Below are 19661 nucleotides of genomic sequence, written 5' to 3'. Positions count from 1 at the left end.
TTTGATTCATTCAGCATCCTATCTCCCACCTTTGTGAATTTGTAGGAGGGGTCCTCCATGACTTCAATATAATTACTCTACTCAAAATTTTTATCTTTCTTCAAGGCTTAGCTCTGTTTAGCTACACTATGAAATCTTTCCTGATGACCCAAAGACTATTACTTTTTCCCTTCTTAGATGACCTTATATTTATTTATTCTTGTTCCTGTAGCACTCCATTAGACGATAAGCTCCTACTGTTTCTTTATATTGTTAGTACCTAGAAGAGTGCCTTTGTCCTTAGCAAGTGCTTATTATTGAATCAACCAATAAGCATTTATTAAGCACCTGCTCTGAACCAGGCTAAATTTGAGGAATAAAGAGAAAAAAAAGGAAAAAAGGCCCTTCACTCAGACCTCAAATTCCAATGGGATAGACAACTATAAAAAGATAGAAATTAAAATTCTCTTTGATTTCTACCATATTGATTTTACAATATAATTTATTTGTATTGATAATGGTTAGCATGTGCCTGAACTCATCATGCTCAAAATTGTGTGTCTCCCAATCTGAGCTGATTTAAAGGTATAGCTGAGAGGGAATGATGTTATCATTTCTGCAACTAGGAACATTTGTTTGCTAAGCTTTTTAACCTAGGAGATTTGTTTGTTGTCTGTCAACAATCATTCAACTTAAGCTAAATCTCCTCCTTTCCCCCCCAAAAAAGACAAAATTCTTCAGTTCTTGTCTTTTCTTATGAAGTTAAGGGAAGTTTAAGTTCCACTTGGGGGAGACCAAACTGGGTGGTTCTAGTCTCTAGCCAAGAATACGAGAGACAAGTGAATACTATAAAACAATAAACCCTTTTTTGTCAGAGAGGAGCAGTAATTATCCATATTCAGCTTTTCCTAAGGGGGCATTCTGATCTACTTTATTAACAAATATAAGCATCACTGTTAATAAACCGATCCTTGCTTGAAGAAATGTATTTCATTTTCCTTGTTACTTAATTTTATTTGACACACAACACAAATATATAAGTATACACAAAATAAATTAAGAAGTTACTTTTTTGAGATGTCACTAGCATTTGGAGAGACCAAGACATGCCTAACGTAGGACATGATTCTTGAAGGAAGCAGAGTGGAACTTAAAAGAGAATGAATGCATTCTAGGCATGGGAAACAAGACTAGGCAAAATCATGGAGGCAGAAGAAAATTCTCTGTGAAGAAGATCGAGAAAATCAATTTGATTGGACCAGAGAGATAGTCATGTTCCATAAGCCTAGAAAGCAAAGGGTTGGAACAAGATGATGAATTTTGTGTTGGATCCTAGAAGTGATTAAGGAGCTGATAAAGTTTGTTAAGAAGGAGAAATGATGTGAGTCATGTAGACACCAGATGATGGTAGGTACCAAAAGTTGAGATTCAGTTGTGTGAATTACAATGGCCATTCTCTTTGGCAAAAGGTAGATTTAGGGTAATAGGTTGCAGAGAAATTGAAGGGATATAATAGACCGCAGGAATGATAAATGTGAAATAGTGTTGGGAGAGCATATGAAAGAAAAATTCTTCAGTGGAATTCACAATTACCCAGTAGAAAGGAAGCACTTCATGAGGTTAGGGCATGTCCTTAGTTGGCAGGATAAATCCTGAAAGAGACTTCAGCATTTTAAAAGAGTTAGTTAGGTGTGAGGAAGAGAAGTAGGGTTGGGAAACATAGTGGAGTTAGGGGAGATATCACATGGCATGGGGAGGGTGGTAAAGAGAAAGACCACGAGGCAGAGTGCCATGGTGAACTGACAAGGAAAACATCAGCCATGGAATGACCTATACATAAATCAATTTTATAGGGAAAATTTAATCTCAGGGACTGAGATTTCTGATAGGACATGGCAAGGTGAGACTGCTTGAGACTTCTAAAGAGCGTGGGTCACAGGAATATGACATAACTTGAATTTCAGACTGGACAACCTTTCTAGGGGGTAGAATCATGGAGCTAAACTGATCTCTGTCAATGTCTTCTGCCTGCTTGCCTCAGGGATAAATTTTTTAGTTTTCTTGATCTAAAATTCCATTCATGACATCATCAGAATGATACAGGCATACCCCTGCTTTAGAAATATCACTTAGATCCCTTTAGAAGTATCACTTAGATAGGGAAGGGAGAACTTGAGACAGGAAGGCCAACTAGGAGCCTTTATAATATTCTGAGTGAAAAGAGATAAGAAGCTGGATGTCTGTATGAATAGAGAGAAAAGGATGGAAAAAGCATCAAAGTTTGAAGAGAATTAAAGATGAATTAGGACTGAGGAAAGTTAATTGGACATAGTAAAAAAAAACCAAAAACAAAACTGTTGCCTATGGAGAGAGAATTTTCAAGTGAGCGACTGAGTAATAATGATGATGATGACGATGATGACGACGACTAGCAATTACATAATGCTTTCAAGTTTAAAAACTGTCCCAGAGACTCATGGCTAATATCTGAGTCTGAATTTAAATTCAGGTCTTCCTGACTCCAAATAGAGAATTCTATCAACTGTTCCACAGAAACCAGATTGCTTGTAATAAATATTTGTCAAATTAAAAAGGACCTGGCTTCAAATCAGCTTTTCTATATATTAACTGTATGATCATGAGCAAATCATTTGCCTATAAAGTCCGTCCATAATATAAGGGCATTGGACCTGATGGCCTCTAAGATCCCTTCCATCTCAAAATTCTATTATCATAGAGCATATCAAGAGGTACAGAAATATAAAACTTAAAACTAATTTCTATTTTTAAAAAACCACTTGAAAGTATATAAATTGATTTTTCCTTAGAGTTATAAAAAAAGTATTTAGCTCCACTTGGTTTGACTCCCCAAACATCATGCCTCACCCCTCTGGAAGTGTCTCACCTTTTAAATTTTCTTTTGTGTATTATCTTCTCCCTTTAAACTGTAAGGTTCTTGAGGGGAAATCCTATCTTCTTCTTTGTATACCCAAACAATGTCTGTCACATAGTAGGTACTTAATAAATATTTGTTGAATTGAAATGAAAATGGGAATTATCTTCTAGTTTATGACCCAAACATGTGATCAGTGTATAAATCAGAGAGAGGGATATAGCTGCCATACTTTTCTTTGAAATTTAATCCCTTCCCTTTGTGTGACATGGAAAAATAATCTCCATTTCCATGCTTCATCCCAGTTTCCCACACCTCTCATCCACTGAAGACTTACCACTAACATCTCCTCTCCAGAGATGTTTCCAGATAACAGATTTCCTTGCCCATACCCTATACCTCATAATCCATATGTCCTGTATCCATCCCTTATCCCTTCCAAGGAGACTTTTCAACAAATGTCAGCAGCTCTCCATAAGGAGAGGGACAGAGGAAAGGACAGTTACAACCACCCCTAATTATCTTCAGTCAGAATACTTTACTATTCCAGACAAACTATATGCATTATAGCAATAACCTAGAGACAGCTTATTATACAAAGCCTCCACTTTAGTTTCCGAGATAATCCTTCTGACTCAATCAATCAGCAAGCATCCTAGCTTTATGGAAAAGGAGTTAGGGCACCTGGTTTACAGTCTTACTACCTGAACAAGTCATGTCTCTCTAGGTCTCTAGTTCCACAACTGTAAAATGAAAATGTCATACTATAAGATCTCCCTTATAAGTCTGAATCTATGCACCTTGACTATTATTGAAAACTCATCTATTCTGTCCCTATATATTCTGTGATAATTTCAGGGGAAATCAAAACAAAAGCAATCAGCCCCTACCATCAAGGAGCAATCCATGACCTTCTTTCATCTAATGAAAGAATAGCCATAGATCGTATAAATAGAGGATAGAGAATTTCCTGATGAGTAAGATGACCTTCTTTTTCTCCTATATTACTTAGACCCATTCTATCTTAGCTCTTCCTCTCTGAGTAGTATCTATCAGTGGAAAAAAAGTCTTATTTTTCTTTCCCAGAGATGGGGACACTAATATGGGATACCACATACTGATCCACATCAAGGACAGAAGTGAGGTTTGTGATTTCAAAGGGTATCACACCAGCACCAAGATTAAATCATTAGTCTGAACAGCATTGGAGAGTTCAGAAAAGGCTTTGAATTAGAGTTCTAGATATGGAGGGGCTCTTCTTTTTTGAGTTAAGGAAGAAGAGGAAAAGGTGAAGAGGGGAATTTTTTGGTGACATTCAACTTCCCACTCTTTCAGACAACTGGGCAACATGGTTTCAGATGTCATTACTGAACAATATTAGCAGAGAGTTAGTTGTGGCTAATGTTTAGGAGGCTAGCTACTAAATCACCACTTGACAAGATTTCCAAGTAAATCTATAAAAGTTATAGTTAAGTAGATGACATATAGTTAAAGAGGTGGAGTATCATTAATAGGAGTTCTCTACATTGATGAAATCACAGATTAGGACCAAAAAAACCCCAAAAGTTTCACAAATAATAAAAATAAACAAATAAACATGTGGCTTAGGACTGATGACTACTTATAAAGTCTAGTATTAATGAAAAAGACATAGCAGATAGAGTTAAAAGCCTTACCCCTTTCTCTGTGTTGTTATACACATATAGTCTATTTAAACTGTGCAAAATTATTAGTATCTTATCAGTTATTTTAAAGTGTAATGTGGAGTGGTAATTGATTGATTTATATAATGGGAGTCCCCTCTCCCATTCATACAAGTATATAAAATAAATAGAAGTTAAATTTTAGGGGAAGGGTGTTAATAACTGAGAGGAACAGGGAAGATTTTATGTAGAGGGTAGTGATTGAGCAGAGGTTTTAAAATAAATACATTTTAAAACAGGGAGGTGACAAAAGAGTACATTGATGTATAAGTCTAGACAAAGTAACAGGGATAGTCAACAATGTGTACTGTGTGAGGAACAATAGGAACTCCAGTTAGGCTGCTCTGAAGAATACGAAAAGTGGGATGGGATTAAATTATGAAATTTTAAAAGCCAAATAGGAGACTTTACAGAGCTAGATAAAATCATGTGGAGGAGCAAAAGATCTATGACATCAAGGGCAATAATGAAAAAAGTAAAAACAAAGGAGAATACTACTTCCAGAAGTCAAACTGAATTATACTATAAAATTATAATTTTGGAACTATATCATCAAAACAATTTGGTATTGGTTAAAAATAGAAAAGTAGATCAATTGAACAGATTAAACAAGAAAAATAATTAATTTAATAATCCATTATTCAATTAGTATGAAAACAAAAATTGCTCAGGAAAGAACTTTCCATTTCCTAACAATCACTGAGCAAACTGGAAATCATTCTGGAGGAAATTAGGTGTAGACCAAAGTCTTACAATATATATTAGCAATAAATTCAAGATGATTTGAATGTTAAGAGGAACACAATTAAAACTCAGAAGAGAAGTAAATTATATACTTTTCATATTTATATATAGGGAGTAAATTCTCAATCAAAAAAGAGGGGTAGGGATGATTAAAAATAAAAGATTTCAATTGCATGAAATTTAACATTTTTATGAACAAAATAAATATAAATAGGATAAGAAAGAAAGCAAATGATTGGGAAAACAATTTTGTGTCTATCTCTGAAAAGGGTATTATATTCAAGATATAGATACCTTGGGAAAATATATGAATACCAAAAGCCATTCCCTAATAAGTAATTGGTCAAAAGATATGAACAAATAGTTCTCAAAACAAGTAGTTCTCAAAACAAGAACTGCAAATTATTAACAATCATATAAATGAATTTACAAATTACTAATTATAGTTAATCAAAACAACTGAATTATTATCTCATATCCAGAAAATTGACAAAAAATAACAAAATATAAGAATATTCAATATTTGAGCAGCACACCAATCTATTATTGATCAAGGTGTGGACATGTCAAACCATTTAAGAAATCAATTTGTGATTATTCCAAGACAATCCCTAAAATGTCAATATCCTTTAATTCAGAGATTCCTCTTCCAAGTATATATCCAAAATTAACTACACTTGCACAATTTCCTATATAAAATACCAAAATATTTGTATCAGCACTTTTCATAATAATCAATAATTTTAAATAAATATCAATTTATTACATAAAATATCAATTTAAATAAATATCAATTGGGAAAGAAGCAAAAGAAAATTCTCTCTACTTGCCTGAAGTACTGCTGAAATGTATCACATTTCTTACTGGTCCACTAAAGAATAGTAAATATAATCATATAGTAAAGTGATACAAAGTAAAGTAAACACAACCAAGAAAAAAAATATATTATAGCAAAGTATATAAATGTAAAGAAAAGCCACAAAACAATGGAAATTTAAGGCTGAAATTGTAATGATCAAATTTGGCCAAGAAAATATATGAGAAGACACCTTCATCTTGCTTCTTGCAGAGTTGAGAGACAAATAGTGATCAATCAGTCAGAGTTACAAAATATATACATGCTTATTAGATAGATAGATAATATAGATATCTATAATGGAGATACCTATAATTTTTTAAAGCTCCTACAAGGCACTGATGTAGGAACTTAGAGGCCATGGGAATCATAAGAATCTATTGAATAGAAAAGCTTCATATTTATATCTGTACTTTAGGACAACTTTGGCTTATATGTAGGATGGATTAGAGAGGGAAGAAATTTGAGGCATAAAGCTAGTTTAGGAGGATATAGCAGTACTTCAGGCAAATAGAGAGAAACATACATGTTTGTTTGTTTGTTTATCCATTCCCTTATTTCGTATTCATCCATTTATTTATTGTTATATATATGTTTGGAAGTGATCTGGAGATCAGGTTAATGAGGTCACCAAGTTAGAGAGTTTAGAGAAAGAAGAGAAGAGGGAACAGATCAGAAACTTAGGAAACAACTATAGTTAAGGGACATGATGAGACTGGTAAAGGAGAATGAACAAGAGTGGTCAGATTAAAAAGTAGAAGTATCAAAAATCCTGAGAAAAGTGTTCAAGAGGATAAAATAGTCAACAATATTAAATAAGAAGAGATATTAAGAAGCATAAGGGCTAATAAAAGGCCAGAAGATTTATTAATTAAGAAATCATTGGTAACTTTGGAAAGAACTCTGTAGTAATGAAATTGGAAACCAAATGGCAACATACTGAGAAGTAATGAGGAAAGAGAAAATGGAAGCAACCTGTTTTTCAAGGAGTTTGGCTGTGAAAAAATTTATGAAAGAGTTATAGAATGACTATAATAACATAGGAGATAATAAGGTCCAATAATGCTAATTTTTTTTCAAGATACAGATGACTTGGTAGTTTTTATATGATTCAGAAAAGAATCCAAAAGAAATAAAAGGAAAGTGAAGATTAAAGAAATGAGATGTTCATGGGGCAATCTGATAGAGAAGATGGAAAGAGATGTTATTAAGGGGGTATATGAAAAGATAGGCCTTGATGAAGAGGAGGTTTACTTTTTCATTAGAACCTGGAGCAAAGGAGGGAATGAATGAGAAGAAATTTAGAGATATTGGAAAGGGGAGAAGAGGGAGTAAATAACAAATGGCTTCTTTTTTCATTAATTATGAGATGAATAATAATAATAGCTGACATTTATATAAGTTTATTCTGTGCCAGGCTCTATACAAAGTGCTTTACAGTCATTTTATTTGAGCTTCACAACAACCTTGGGATGTGCATGCTGTTATTATGCCCATTTTACAGGTGAAGAAATTAAGGCAAACAAAGGTTAAATGTCTTACCCAACATCACACAGCTAGTTAATGTTTGAGGCCAGATTTGAATTCAAGAAGATGAGTCTTCCTCACTCCAGACCTGGAACTATATCTACTGCCATCCAGCTGCCCTACTAGGACCTGGTTTGAATTATAAATATGAACTGTGTGTATTTCAAGTATTGGGGAAGAAGGGAATAAATTATCTATAGATCAAGTAATCTGAAATTTTTGTAATAAAAAGTGCTTTTCATTTTTATGTTCATAGCATTCAGCTCAGTGCCAGGCACATAGTAAGCACTTAATAAATGTTTATTGATTATTATCCATTGACTAATGGGTTATAGGGTGGATAGTAGTCCAATTCCTACCTAATGTAGGATACTACATTATGTACTAAATGATACTACCAGTAATGTACAGTAATGTAATGTACTAAAGATACTACCAGTATTTGGGGATTTTTTATTTTTTAGTTCAGGGACTCCCTCTAGTGACACAGAGCAGATTTCCATGACTTAGTAGCTGATCTAGAGTTTCTGTGACCAAAAAGCTAACTCATCATCAAGTAGTCATTCTAGTGAGGAGCATCTCAAAACACGTACTGATACTCAAATAAGAGATGGGGGGGGGGGGCAAGGAGTGAGAGACAGTGAGAAAGGGGAGAGAGACGGGGAAAGAGGATAAAGAGAAGGAGAGGGAGAGGTAACAAGGAGAGGGAGAGGTAACAAGGAGAGGGAGAGGTACAAGGAGAGGGAAGAGGGATAGTGACAGAAAGAGGGGAAAGGGAGAGGGACAAGGAGAGGGACAGGGAGAAGGGACAGGGACAGGGGCAGGGACAGGGAGAATAGTGCCCAGAGCTTCCACCTGGGTAGATCCTGTCAAAGCTTGCACTTGGTGTTAACATAATAATTGAGAACCCAAGGTCACTGCCATGAAAAAGTTCTAAGTAGAACTTTAATGGAGATGCTAAGATGATAGCTCCTCCAAAATTCACTATCTAATAGGAAAAGATAAAAATCTTCACAAATAAATATAACATGAAGTAAAATATACTAGTGGCAAAAGAGAAATCCAAGCAAAGTGCTTTAAGAAAATGGGAGGAGTGAGAGTCCTACTTTGAACATATATATTGGCATCAGGAAAGGGGGAAGAATTGAAATTAAATTAGATGGAGGAAGAAGAGTGAAAGAAAGAGAAAGAAGAGACAGAGAGATAAAATAATGGATCAAGCCAAAGGATACAAGATATGGTAGGACAAATGGTGCTAGATGAGGGGTTATCAAGAGCATAGGAAAGAAGCTCATAATTGCATAGATTTAGATTAGGGAAAACCTTGTGTTCCTGGTCATGAGATCAACAACAGAAATTATGTATAAGGAATAAAGCAATTTCAGCTGTGTCCATGGTCTACGATACCAAGAACTCAAGGGAAGAAATAATTCAATGAATTAACTGCAAAGGAGACTAATCCTTTTATTCCTAATCTTCACTCAGTGCCCTCTCCTTTGCTGGCTACCACTCTCAGACAGCAGAATGCCCAAAGCTGATGTGCTTGTTTGCTACCAAACTTAGCTCTTGCCTCTACCTCTTCTCCTAGTGGGAGAAAAATGAAAAACCGAAGTTTGTTCACTCTGGGGACACAGCATAGCAATATTCAGTGCTATAACAGAGCTTAGCCAGAGAATTGAGGAATAGAAGTAAGTGGGACAGGACATGTAAGTCTGCCTGGCACTCTAATTAACGTGAGGGAAAGAGCCCAAGAACTGAGGCACGAATTGTAGTCTCCCCCAAAAAGTCACCTGGGTTAGAAACTGAGGCTTCAATAATGTGAATTGCCCAGCTTGGGAAGAGATTCGCAACTTTGATTCAGACCCAAGAAAAACTACCATCAAAGAGGGAGTCAGAAAATGAGTGATAAGGGAATAGAAGGGAAAAAACCCTAAAATTACCAAAGATTTCATGAGGAAGAAAACTTACTTAAGATCGTGAACAGATGCACTAGTAGGATAGATATTAATAATAAAAGGGACTATGACCTTCAGATCACCTAAAAGATTCCAGACATCTATGAATAAATATTGAAGATAAAGGAATATGAATAAACATGTGATGAAGTGGGAAAGGCCTTGCAGTTCGTCAAGTCTAATCTTCCTTATTTTGCAAATAGCCCACAAAGTGGGTCTAAGTCACTTGCCTAAAGCGGCATGTTGTAAATGGAAAGCAAGGAACTGAATTCAAATTCTCTGAATTTGGTACCCAGGTACCATATGGTCTTTTCTTCTGACAGTCACCTTATCTTAGAATACTGAGAAAAAAAGGAATGAAAGCAGAAAACTTTTGAAATGTGAAGGATGGGAGATAAGAGATGAGATGAACAATCTTAATCTCAGTAAAGTGTGTTGTGAGATCAACTACTAAGATAGAGTAAAAGTCAGAGGGCATCAGAAAAATACAGGTTGGGGAGTTTAATAGGGTTTCTTGTTTTTAAAAATGCTTGGAATTGGGAGAAAGATTACCACGTGTGAGGGACAACAAAGGTATGGGATGTGTAGCTTCAGCTTTGGGTGGTTTCAGAATCATGGAGAGCTCAGGATGTTGTTCTTAAAGGAATGCAAATGATTGCCCAAACTTGGTAAAAATGTAGCTCCCAGTAAGAAGGCAGAAATACTTATGTAACTAAGGAAAAAGATTTCTTTTCTGGGACAACATCATTGATTGTCAGTCTCATGGCAGGTTTGGGGTGTGTGGATTGTTTTTTGTTTTCAGCTTCCACCATTAAAGATACTGTGCTAGGTGCTGATGATACAAAGATTAAAATGGCATAATTTCTGCTTTCGAGAATTTTATATTCTCCTTGGTACAGAGATAAGAATAAGGTCTATGTCAAATAGACCATAATGGGAGCAAAAGAGAGATTCTGAACAAGTTCTATAGGGAATTTGCAGAAAGACAGAATACTCTTAGCTAGAAGGCTTTCTAGAGATGAAATTGGAGCTGAATTTTGAAAGAAGAGAAGAATTTTGAAAGGAATATGTTTTAAGCACAGGGAATGAATAATAATCCTGGAAAGGTAACTTACAGATAGAATTTAGAAGGCCTGAAATATGGAGTTATTGGGTCTCAGAATTAGAAGCAGCATTGGAAGCTGTCTAAAACATTCTACACCTGTAAAAGAATCCCTTTTTTGCTCAAAGATTCCCAGTGAAGGAAAATTCACTATAGACTTTATCAGCCAGTTCCTCTTAAAGATAGCTTGAACTGTTCAGTTTTTCCTTATCTTAAGTCTAAACTCATCTTTTTGTATCTTCCTCCTGATAGTTATTCTCAGTTTTGCCCTCTAGACAAAGTCAAATTTAATTCTCTTCTTTGGAACAGATTTTTAAATATTTATTTGGTGATGGTCATCTATTGAATTTCCCATAACCATTTAGTGAGGAATGGAGTAATAAAATTAATAAACCTGCATTAGACGAGTGGAATACATTGGAAATTTTTTGAGCATGGTAATGCCCTAGTGGGATCTGCAATTTGGAAAGATTATTTTGGAAACTCTACAAAGGCTGGCTTGGACAGGGGAAGGACTGGAGGATAGGAGATCTTTTAGGCTAGATTTTTAACAGTCCGCCTAAGTGGTAAGTATTAAGAAGAGGGACAAAATACTTGGACTTTAGTGGCTTGTATAAGTGGAGGCAAAAGGATGAATGTAAGCTATAATGAGAAAGTATAACCACAAAGACTAAGGAGCAACTAATGAATGTGGGATAGAAGGTGAAAAAGAGAGGCATTAAAAGGATTTCTAGGGGTGCTGATTCCAGGTCCTTGAGATGATGGTGGACGCCCTCAAGAAAAATAAGGAATTTGAGAGAAGAGTTGAGTTTAGAAGGAAAGATGATGACGTCAGTTTTGCATATGTTGAGTCATCATCCAAAAATATTTAATGAGCTCCCATGGGAACTATGAGCAATATTCAATATGTAAACTTACCTATAGTCAGAGTTCCTCCCTAGAGCCATTTATAATTTCCTGGAGATGTTGCCTGTTCAAACCTTCACCTACCCTGTGGAAACTTTGACAGTAAATGGGCCAGGAACCTATACTGAAACTTCTTTTGCCCTCAGGAATAATGGGATAGAGTGATCATCTTCAACTTTTATTTTCTGGAGCCTATGATAGTTTCTATTTGAAGGCTGACATTTGTTTGCTTCAACTTGGATGACTTAATCTTTCAGAAGCATCTAGCTGAAGGAAGAAGGCCTGCCACGAAACAGCATCTATCACATTACACTATGTAACATCTAAAACATGAGGAGAGCAACAGCAATCCACCTTATAGGCTTATGGGACTGATTGATTTCCTTAAAATTGTTGAGAAAATCACTTATCACCAAGGCATAACAGACCTTCTAGCCCCAAGTGACACAAACGGGGTTAAACAATATTTGAAGCAGAGAAGAAAAAGTAGGAAAGGAAAAATAAAAGGAGATGAAAAAGAGGTAGAAAAAGGAGTGGTGATGAAGGTAGGAGAGAAAAAGAGTCAGTCAACAAGCTTTTATTAAGTTATTTATTAAGTGCTAAGACTGAAATGGCCAGCTAGCTAGTGTAGTAGATAGAGTGCTAGGCCTAGATTCAGGAAGACTCATCTTCCTGTGATCAAATCTAGCCTTAGACAATCACTGGGTGGGTGTCCCTAGGCAAATCACATAAATCTGTTTGCCTCGATCTCTGTAAAATAAATGGAACATGACTGAACAACAACAAGGCTGGGAATAGAAATATAAGTAGAAAGTCAGCCTCTGCCCCATTTTAATGGGCTAAGACAACAAAAATTAAAATTAAAAGGAAGATTAAATGGGGTTGGGAGAGACAAAGGTATTCTGTGGAAATCTGGCATGCAACCTCTGGAGAAAGGACACATGAATGATACTGAGTGGGATTCTTCCTAAAATGGAAGTCCTAGGAGGAGCCATACAATCAGAGAGAAAAGTCAAGGTATGAATTCCAGGATTGGAGTATGACTTTTCAAAATGAAAATAAAGTCCAGAGTACAGCTTTTGGTTGTTGTAAGAGGGAATAAAAGAGAAAAATAGAGAATAAAATTAAAGGTGGAAAGCAGTCAATTAAGTATCATCACCTTACATAGTTTGATAATATATTGTGAGCCAAGATAGAAGAATCCAAAGCTGATGCTTCCACACTGAGTTTTTCCACTCGACACTCTTTTTCACTCTACATATGTTTGTTATAATTGGGCTGTTTGTCTGGAAGATTAGAAAAAGTCCATGACTTTTTCATCCATTTGTTTGAAAAAAAAAAAACAAAAAAAAAAATAGAATATGCATCATAAAGCAATAGTTAACAAGCATTTATAAACATAGTAGGTGCTATGCTAAGCCCCCTGAGGATACAAATACAAATAATAAGATACTTCCTTGTAAAGGAAAGTAGCTTATATATTAATGAGAGAAGACAACACATAAAAGGAATCTGAAAAGCAGATGGGGTGGAGGATGGAGAGAAATGCCATATAGGGATTTGGTGGCAAAGTCTAGAGAGAGGCAAAAGCACAGCCAGAAGGGAAATGAAGAATAGCTATTCTTAGACTATCACCAAAATGAAGATCCTGGAATGAACCCACCAATAGGAGAAGAGGATTGGCATAGTAGAGGGATATTCTTTGGTGGGCTGTCCCCCAAGTGCCAAGGGAAGTTCCAGAGTGAAGAGACAACTGACTCGTGGAAATCCAGAAAGAGTTAGAACTCTAATTCTTATTACAAGAATGCAGTGTGGATGGCCTGGGCCTGTCCCCAAAATGGAGGGGCCATAGGGAACTCACCAATGTGAGAAGGGAAGTGACATGGGGGAGGAATGTCCCAGGGTGAGATGGCTCTCAGGTGAAGAGGGAAGTTCCAAGATAAGAAGACAATTGAGTCATGAAGTCAACAGAGTCAGAAGCATATCTCAGACAACATATGTACAAGAATTTAGGCACACATTCTTTCTTTCATATGTTGAGTAGGAAGGGAGCTACATTAACCCAATGTTAATCTAACCTGGAAACAACCAGCAACACATGGTGAGAAATGTTATCTTGGAATTCCCATCCAGTGGATCCTCTGTCGGGGAGGGAATTTCCTATACTTAATAATCCTACTGTTTGCTCTATAAAATAAAACCTTCCCCCTACCACACACACACACACACACACACACACACACACACACATTCCCCACATTGATTTTGGTGTCTCTAAATATGAATTTCTTAGGAGTCAAATATCTTTTAGTAGAATATGAAGTATCCCTATATTGTCATAGAATTCCATCCATGGTCTGCTTATTATTACAGAATGGAAGTTAAACTTTGTGACCACCCCAGGACATAGACATTAATGTGCCCTCTATATCAATGATTCTTCAAGTGTGGCCTAGGAACTTCTGAACCCCTGAGACCCTTTCATTATAATACTGAAATATTTTAATTTCTAGTATGGTTAATATTAATAGATATAATTTACATCAAAAATCTTTGGGTTTCCTCAATAATTTTTAAGAGTATAAAGAGATCCCAAGACCAAAAAGTTTGAGAACCTTAATATATATAAATCTCTTCCAAAAGACCAGCACCTAAGTAAGGCAGGACACAGGACCTAGAATCAGGAAGACTTGAATTCAAATACTTTCTGTGTGAATGAAAAAGTCAAGAAATCACTATTTGTCTTGGTTTCCTCAAAAGTAAAAGAAGGATATTAATAGCACTCATTTCCCAGGGTTGTTGTGAGGATTGAATAAGGTCATATTTTTAGGCTGCCTCTCATATAGTAAGTACTACATAAATGCTAACTATTATCATCATCATTATTGTTTTAACTCCATCCATCTTTACTCCATCACAACTTCGCCTAAAAACCTGGTTGTCATTACCCATGAAAATGCAATAAGAAGGAAAAAGGCAAATATTTTCAACTTTATGTGACCATAAGAAGCAACATTTATTGGAAAGGATTTTAGAGGCAGAAAGAACTGGTGCAATCTCAACATATGCAATCTTTAGGCAAGTCACTTAACCTTTTAGAAACCCAAGCAACTCTGTCAAACTACTAGTTATGGAGAAATGATGGTCAACACTAATGGAAGGAGTTTCAATATTAAGAGTTCCCCATCATCAACTGAAGGTTTAGACCAAACATACACATATAAATGTACCTATGAACAATGTATACAGTTATTTGTATATTTAGGTGTTTCTATGTATCTATCTATAGATATACTGTGGATAGATATACAGATATACAAATAAAAAATACTATGTAATTTTTAAAATTGTTTATAGTTTTCTATTTAAAAAAAAAACCTTTAATATAGGTCAAGGGAAAGGGAAGGAATAATAATTGAAAGGAATTTCCACACTAGCAATTCCCTACATTAATGAAACCACAGTCCTGTACTAAACAACTCTAACCAAATAATAAAGTCATAAATCTATGTATCTACTGCTATGGAGGTATCAGGAATCAATTTCTGTATTGCATTTTGTGTATTTATGATTTTTGACTATCTCCAAAGCCATAGGCACAGCTCTGTGTCAATAAGAATTTTTCTTCCCCTCATGGGGTGCTGAGATGAAGCAGGATGTAATTCTCTTTCTTTTCCTGCAAATGTCATTCAGTGGGCAAAATATGTGCTCAGAAGCCTCTATGTGTGGATAATGGACAGTAGAGCTGTAGAGTTGGGGAGGCAGAAGGAGGCATTTCATAAATATTCTACCAAGATTAGCTCTTCCTTGGGTTTCTTGGGAATGTTCTACTCTATATCTTAAGAATCCTTAGCCTCTCATCCTGAAAGAGGTTCACCCAAACACAGTGAGTCAGCTGTTGTCTAAATCCCCCTTTAATCTTCATAGATCATCAGGGGCTTTATCTCTGGAGGGCTGGGCTCCTTTATACTCTGCATGATTCTTTCTTCAGCTATGGAAACCCCCTTTAGGAAGCACCTCCCAGGTGAACATTTAGATGGCAGCATTCTCTTTAGCTCATCAGAAACCCTCCAGAGAGCCAAGTCCTTCCTTAAACCCAAAACTATTACTACCACCCCTACCACAAACAAGAAACTTGCAAAGAATGAAAAGCCCAAGGTTCTAAAGAAACTGTGGGGAATTTTTCATCTAACATCAAAGCTGCTCACATCTCATCAAAACTTCACAACCATCCTTGTGCATGTCCTCTCTCTCCAGAAAGTCAATTCTTACCAAATCTCTTGGATAGACTTTCCCCATTCCAGGCTATTCTCCACTCAGCTTTCAAAGCCATCTTCCTAAAATATGTGTGACCATGTCACTCTCCTACTTAGTTAACTCCAGTGTCTTTCTATTAACTTTAGTATCAAATATAAAATTCTATTTAGCATTTAAAGCTTTTTATAACCCAATCCTTCCTATTTTTCCAGTCTTCTTACACCTTATTTTCTTCCACATGCTCAATGGTATAACTACAGTTTAACTGTTTCTGCAACATAGCATTATATCTCCCACCCATACTCTTCCCCCCATATTCCCCATCTAGAATGTTTTTCCTGGTTTACCTCTACCTCTTGGCTTCTCTGGCTTACTTACTTTGTTGTTGTTGTCATTCATTTATATCCAATTCACCAAGACTCCATGGACCACATTGTCCATGGAGGTTTTCTTGATAAAAAACCTGGAGTGATTTACCATTTCATTTTCTAGAAGATTAAATCTTGCCCAGGGTCACAGAGTAAGTGCCCAAGGTCAGATTTTGAATTCAGGTTTTACGGATTCCAGGTTCATCACTGAACCATTTAATTGCCTTTCCTTACTTACTCAGATCAATTTTCACCTTCTACAAGTGCCCTGAGCACCCTTAATGTTAGTATTTTTCCCTCTGAGATGACCTCTTTCTGTTTTTACAACTGCCTCCCTTCCTCATAAGAATCTGCAATTATTGTCTGCATTCTACTTAAATTATTTCTAAGGATTGTAGTCATAAAGACTTTAAAAGAGAGGGAGATTTGTATGTATGGCTCTTTAAAAAGGCAAACATTTTTCCTTTACTTTTAGGGTAATTTTTAGAGGAAAAGACTGGGAAATAACCCAACAAAATATATTTGCCAATTCTGTCTGCTTGGGATTTCTTTCTTTGCAATCTTTTCAATACTTGAGTTTATCTGTAGGACTCACTATAGTCTATGGGGAATTATCTTTCTTTCAAAAGTTCTCATCTGAGTTCCAGTGGGTATCCTATTACTATACCCTGCATCTATGAACATATTGTGCCTAATTGTGCTTTTTGTTAATATCTGGCACTTGTACCTCAGCAGTGAAGCTTTCCACAATGAAATACTTAATCAGTGTCCCTGATACAGAGAAAGTTTGGAAGCCGACTGTTCTCCTTCAGAATGGTGCTCTGCATCACTCTGAGAAGCAAAATAACTTTTCTAAGAAACAAGTGGACTAGAAGGAAGAACTAAATAAGAGTGAGGATGGGGAAACTGGAGAAACTTCCCAGCTCCTCCTGAGTAAGGCCTTCACGGAAGGGTTTCAATTTACACAAAAGGGCGATGGACAGTACCAGGTATAGTGAGTGTAATTAAGCTGCAGCATATTATCAATAATAACTTCTACCCAAGAGGTGATACTGGGGGATATCATACAATTAATGCATGCCTGGGACAGTGCAGATATTAGCCAAGTACTAAGAGGGAGATTTGAACAATTCTGAGCATTAAAGGGGCAGACACTCATGAAATGTAAAAAGAGCTTTAAAAAAAGTATATAGTGTAGATATTCAAACATTTTGTAAAAATCACACTGAATGCAGAAAGCACAGAAGGTTTGATAGCATCATAGAAAATATTCATGTGGATTAGATTTACTTAAGGATGGAATATGAAGATTTCCAAATGATCAAATATGTCCACATCCAGAAAACATCTCTCTCTCTCTCTCTCTCTCTCTCTTTTTCTCTTTCTCTGTCTCTCTCTTTTTCTCTGTCTCTGTCTCTCTCTGTCTCTCTGTGTGTCTCTCTGTCTCTGTCTCTCTCTCTCTCTCTCACACACACACACACACACACACACACGCACACATTTCTCTTGGCTCTTCTGATTAATAATAATAAGCTTTTACACAATCAATTCTTTTACGTATTATTATATCTCTTTAATACTAATATACCTCCAAGTTAGTATTGTCTTGAAAAAGTATGATGCTGTGCTCTCCATACTATCTTCAATTCCATTCCTTACTGAAGACAATTCTCAGTTTACTCTAAGCTAACTAAATCCAAAGAAATGAACAATAATTCATTCCAAATCTTCTGATCTAAAATCATATAATAGCATTGTACTAGCATGTTATAGTTACAAATGAAATGAAACCAAGAAAAAAAGTTTTATATATTTCTTGGATGCATTTTATTTCTATTTTATATATATTATATATTTCATATATATATGCATATGTATATACATATTGCTGCTTCCATATGGTAGCATATGGAATTGTTCCATATGGTAACAATTTGATAAATATCTTTTAAATTTAGGGATCACTCAAAGAAGGTGAAATTTTGCTCTCATAACCTTTACTGTCTTCTCCCAACTCTCATCTATATTCAATCTTGTTTGAAGGAAGGAATTTGCTAACAAAAATGTAAAGAATCTCCCAGTTGAACTATTCCATATCTTTTATAATACTACAGAGTTACTTAAGCCCATTCTTTTAATAGCAATACTCTTTAGGGATAATGTATAGATTGTAAGTCATGTGACATGAGTCTTCAGTTGAGGATCACCCAAAAGGAACTTGAGATGCATAGGCTGGTCACGAGCAGGATACAACACACCACAAACACAGCATTATGAGGAAGTCATAACACAAACACATGATTGAAAGAGATGACCGAGTCACACTGTGAGATTGACACACGCAATAACTGATACATTTATATCTCTTTAAGATTTATAAAGTGATATCTATGTATATGTGTATATATATATATATATATATGCACAAACACACGTATAATCTCATCTGTCTTACAACTCCATAAAATAAAAACTAGAGATTATTGTGTCCATTTTACATATTTAGAAACTGAGATTCTGACAAGCCAACAGATTTGCTGCCAATGGTCTCACAGAGAACAAAATTCAAAGGAGGATCTGAAACTGTCTTTCTGAATTCAAGGATAACACTTTCCCTACCACATTACACTCTATCATTATTTCTAGAGATTTATGAAAATAAATTTAGTATGGAAAAGAAATAATTTGAGAGTTAAGAGTAAGAGGCTTGCTGTAACTGAACATTTAGAAACCAGTGTTTTAAAGATGGTTCTTTATATCAAAACTGCTTCCTGTGATTAATAGGTTTAGTTGCTTTGTTGAAGGTAAACGATATCTTGTGGATATTTGTTAAAATGCATGGAGATAAGAAAATGAAATACTGCAGTGGCATATGTAGTGTATACTAATTTTCAGATTTCAAAATGAAAATGAAAAAGCCCAACTTTTAAAGTCTCACCAAAATCCTTACTGATTGGGGATGGGGCTCTCCCCTTTTTGCTTCATAAGAAAAAAAGAGATTTGATTAAATAGTACAGGGTGATTTTCTGTTCTGAAGTGAAAGTATAATATACTCTTACCTCAGGTAGCATCTGATCTCTATTGGGAGAAGTCTTTGCTGTAATTTCTCTTGTTCTAATGCTGGGATAAAAAATAAAGTAAGATAAGCAGTGGTTTTATAGACAGTATAGGGGAAGAAATAAGCCCCCAAGCATGTGATGTTATTGAAAATCCACATGGAGATCATAGTAGGTTTTGGGTAGTTTTCTAAGAAAGGGCAGAACAAAAAAAGAGGAAGGCAGAAGCTGCCTGATGTAATGGAGAACATTAGTTACAATGTTCTCAATTACATAACAATCTTGTATACTCCATTTTTAGTTTTACAATAGACA

General features: G+C 35.6%; 1 long non-coding RNA gene across 1 annotated transcript in view; it reads right to left on the bottom strand.

Moving 5' to 3' along the window:
* Positions 1-19408, bottom strand: part of LOC116419064 — a 66470-nt gene extending 47062 nt beyond the window's left edge. The window contains exon 1 of the long non-coding RNA XR_004229287.1: positions 19350-19408. This is a non-coding gene — a long non-coding RNA (uncharacterized LOC116419064). The remainder of the gene's footprint in view (positions 1-19349) is intronic.
* Between the last annotated feature and the right edge of the window lie 253 nt (positions 19409-19661).

This window comes from Sarcophilus harrisii, chromosome 4 (assembly GCF_902635505.1).
Source record: "Sarcophilus harrisii chromosome 4, mSarHar1.11, whole genome shotgun sequence".
NCBI classification, from domain to species: Eukaryota; Metazoa; Chordata; class Mammalia; order Dasyuromorphia; family Dasyuridae; genus Sarcophilus; species Sarcophilus harrisii.
The sequence above is the reverse complement of the archived record's forward strand: the minus strand, read 5'-3'. Positions and strand labels throughout refer to the sequence as shown.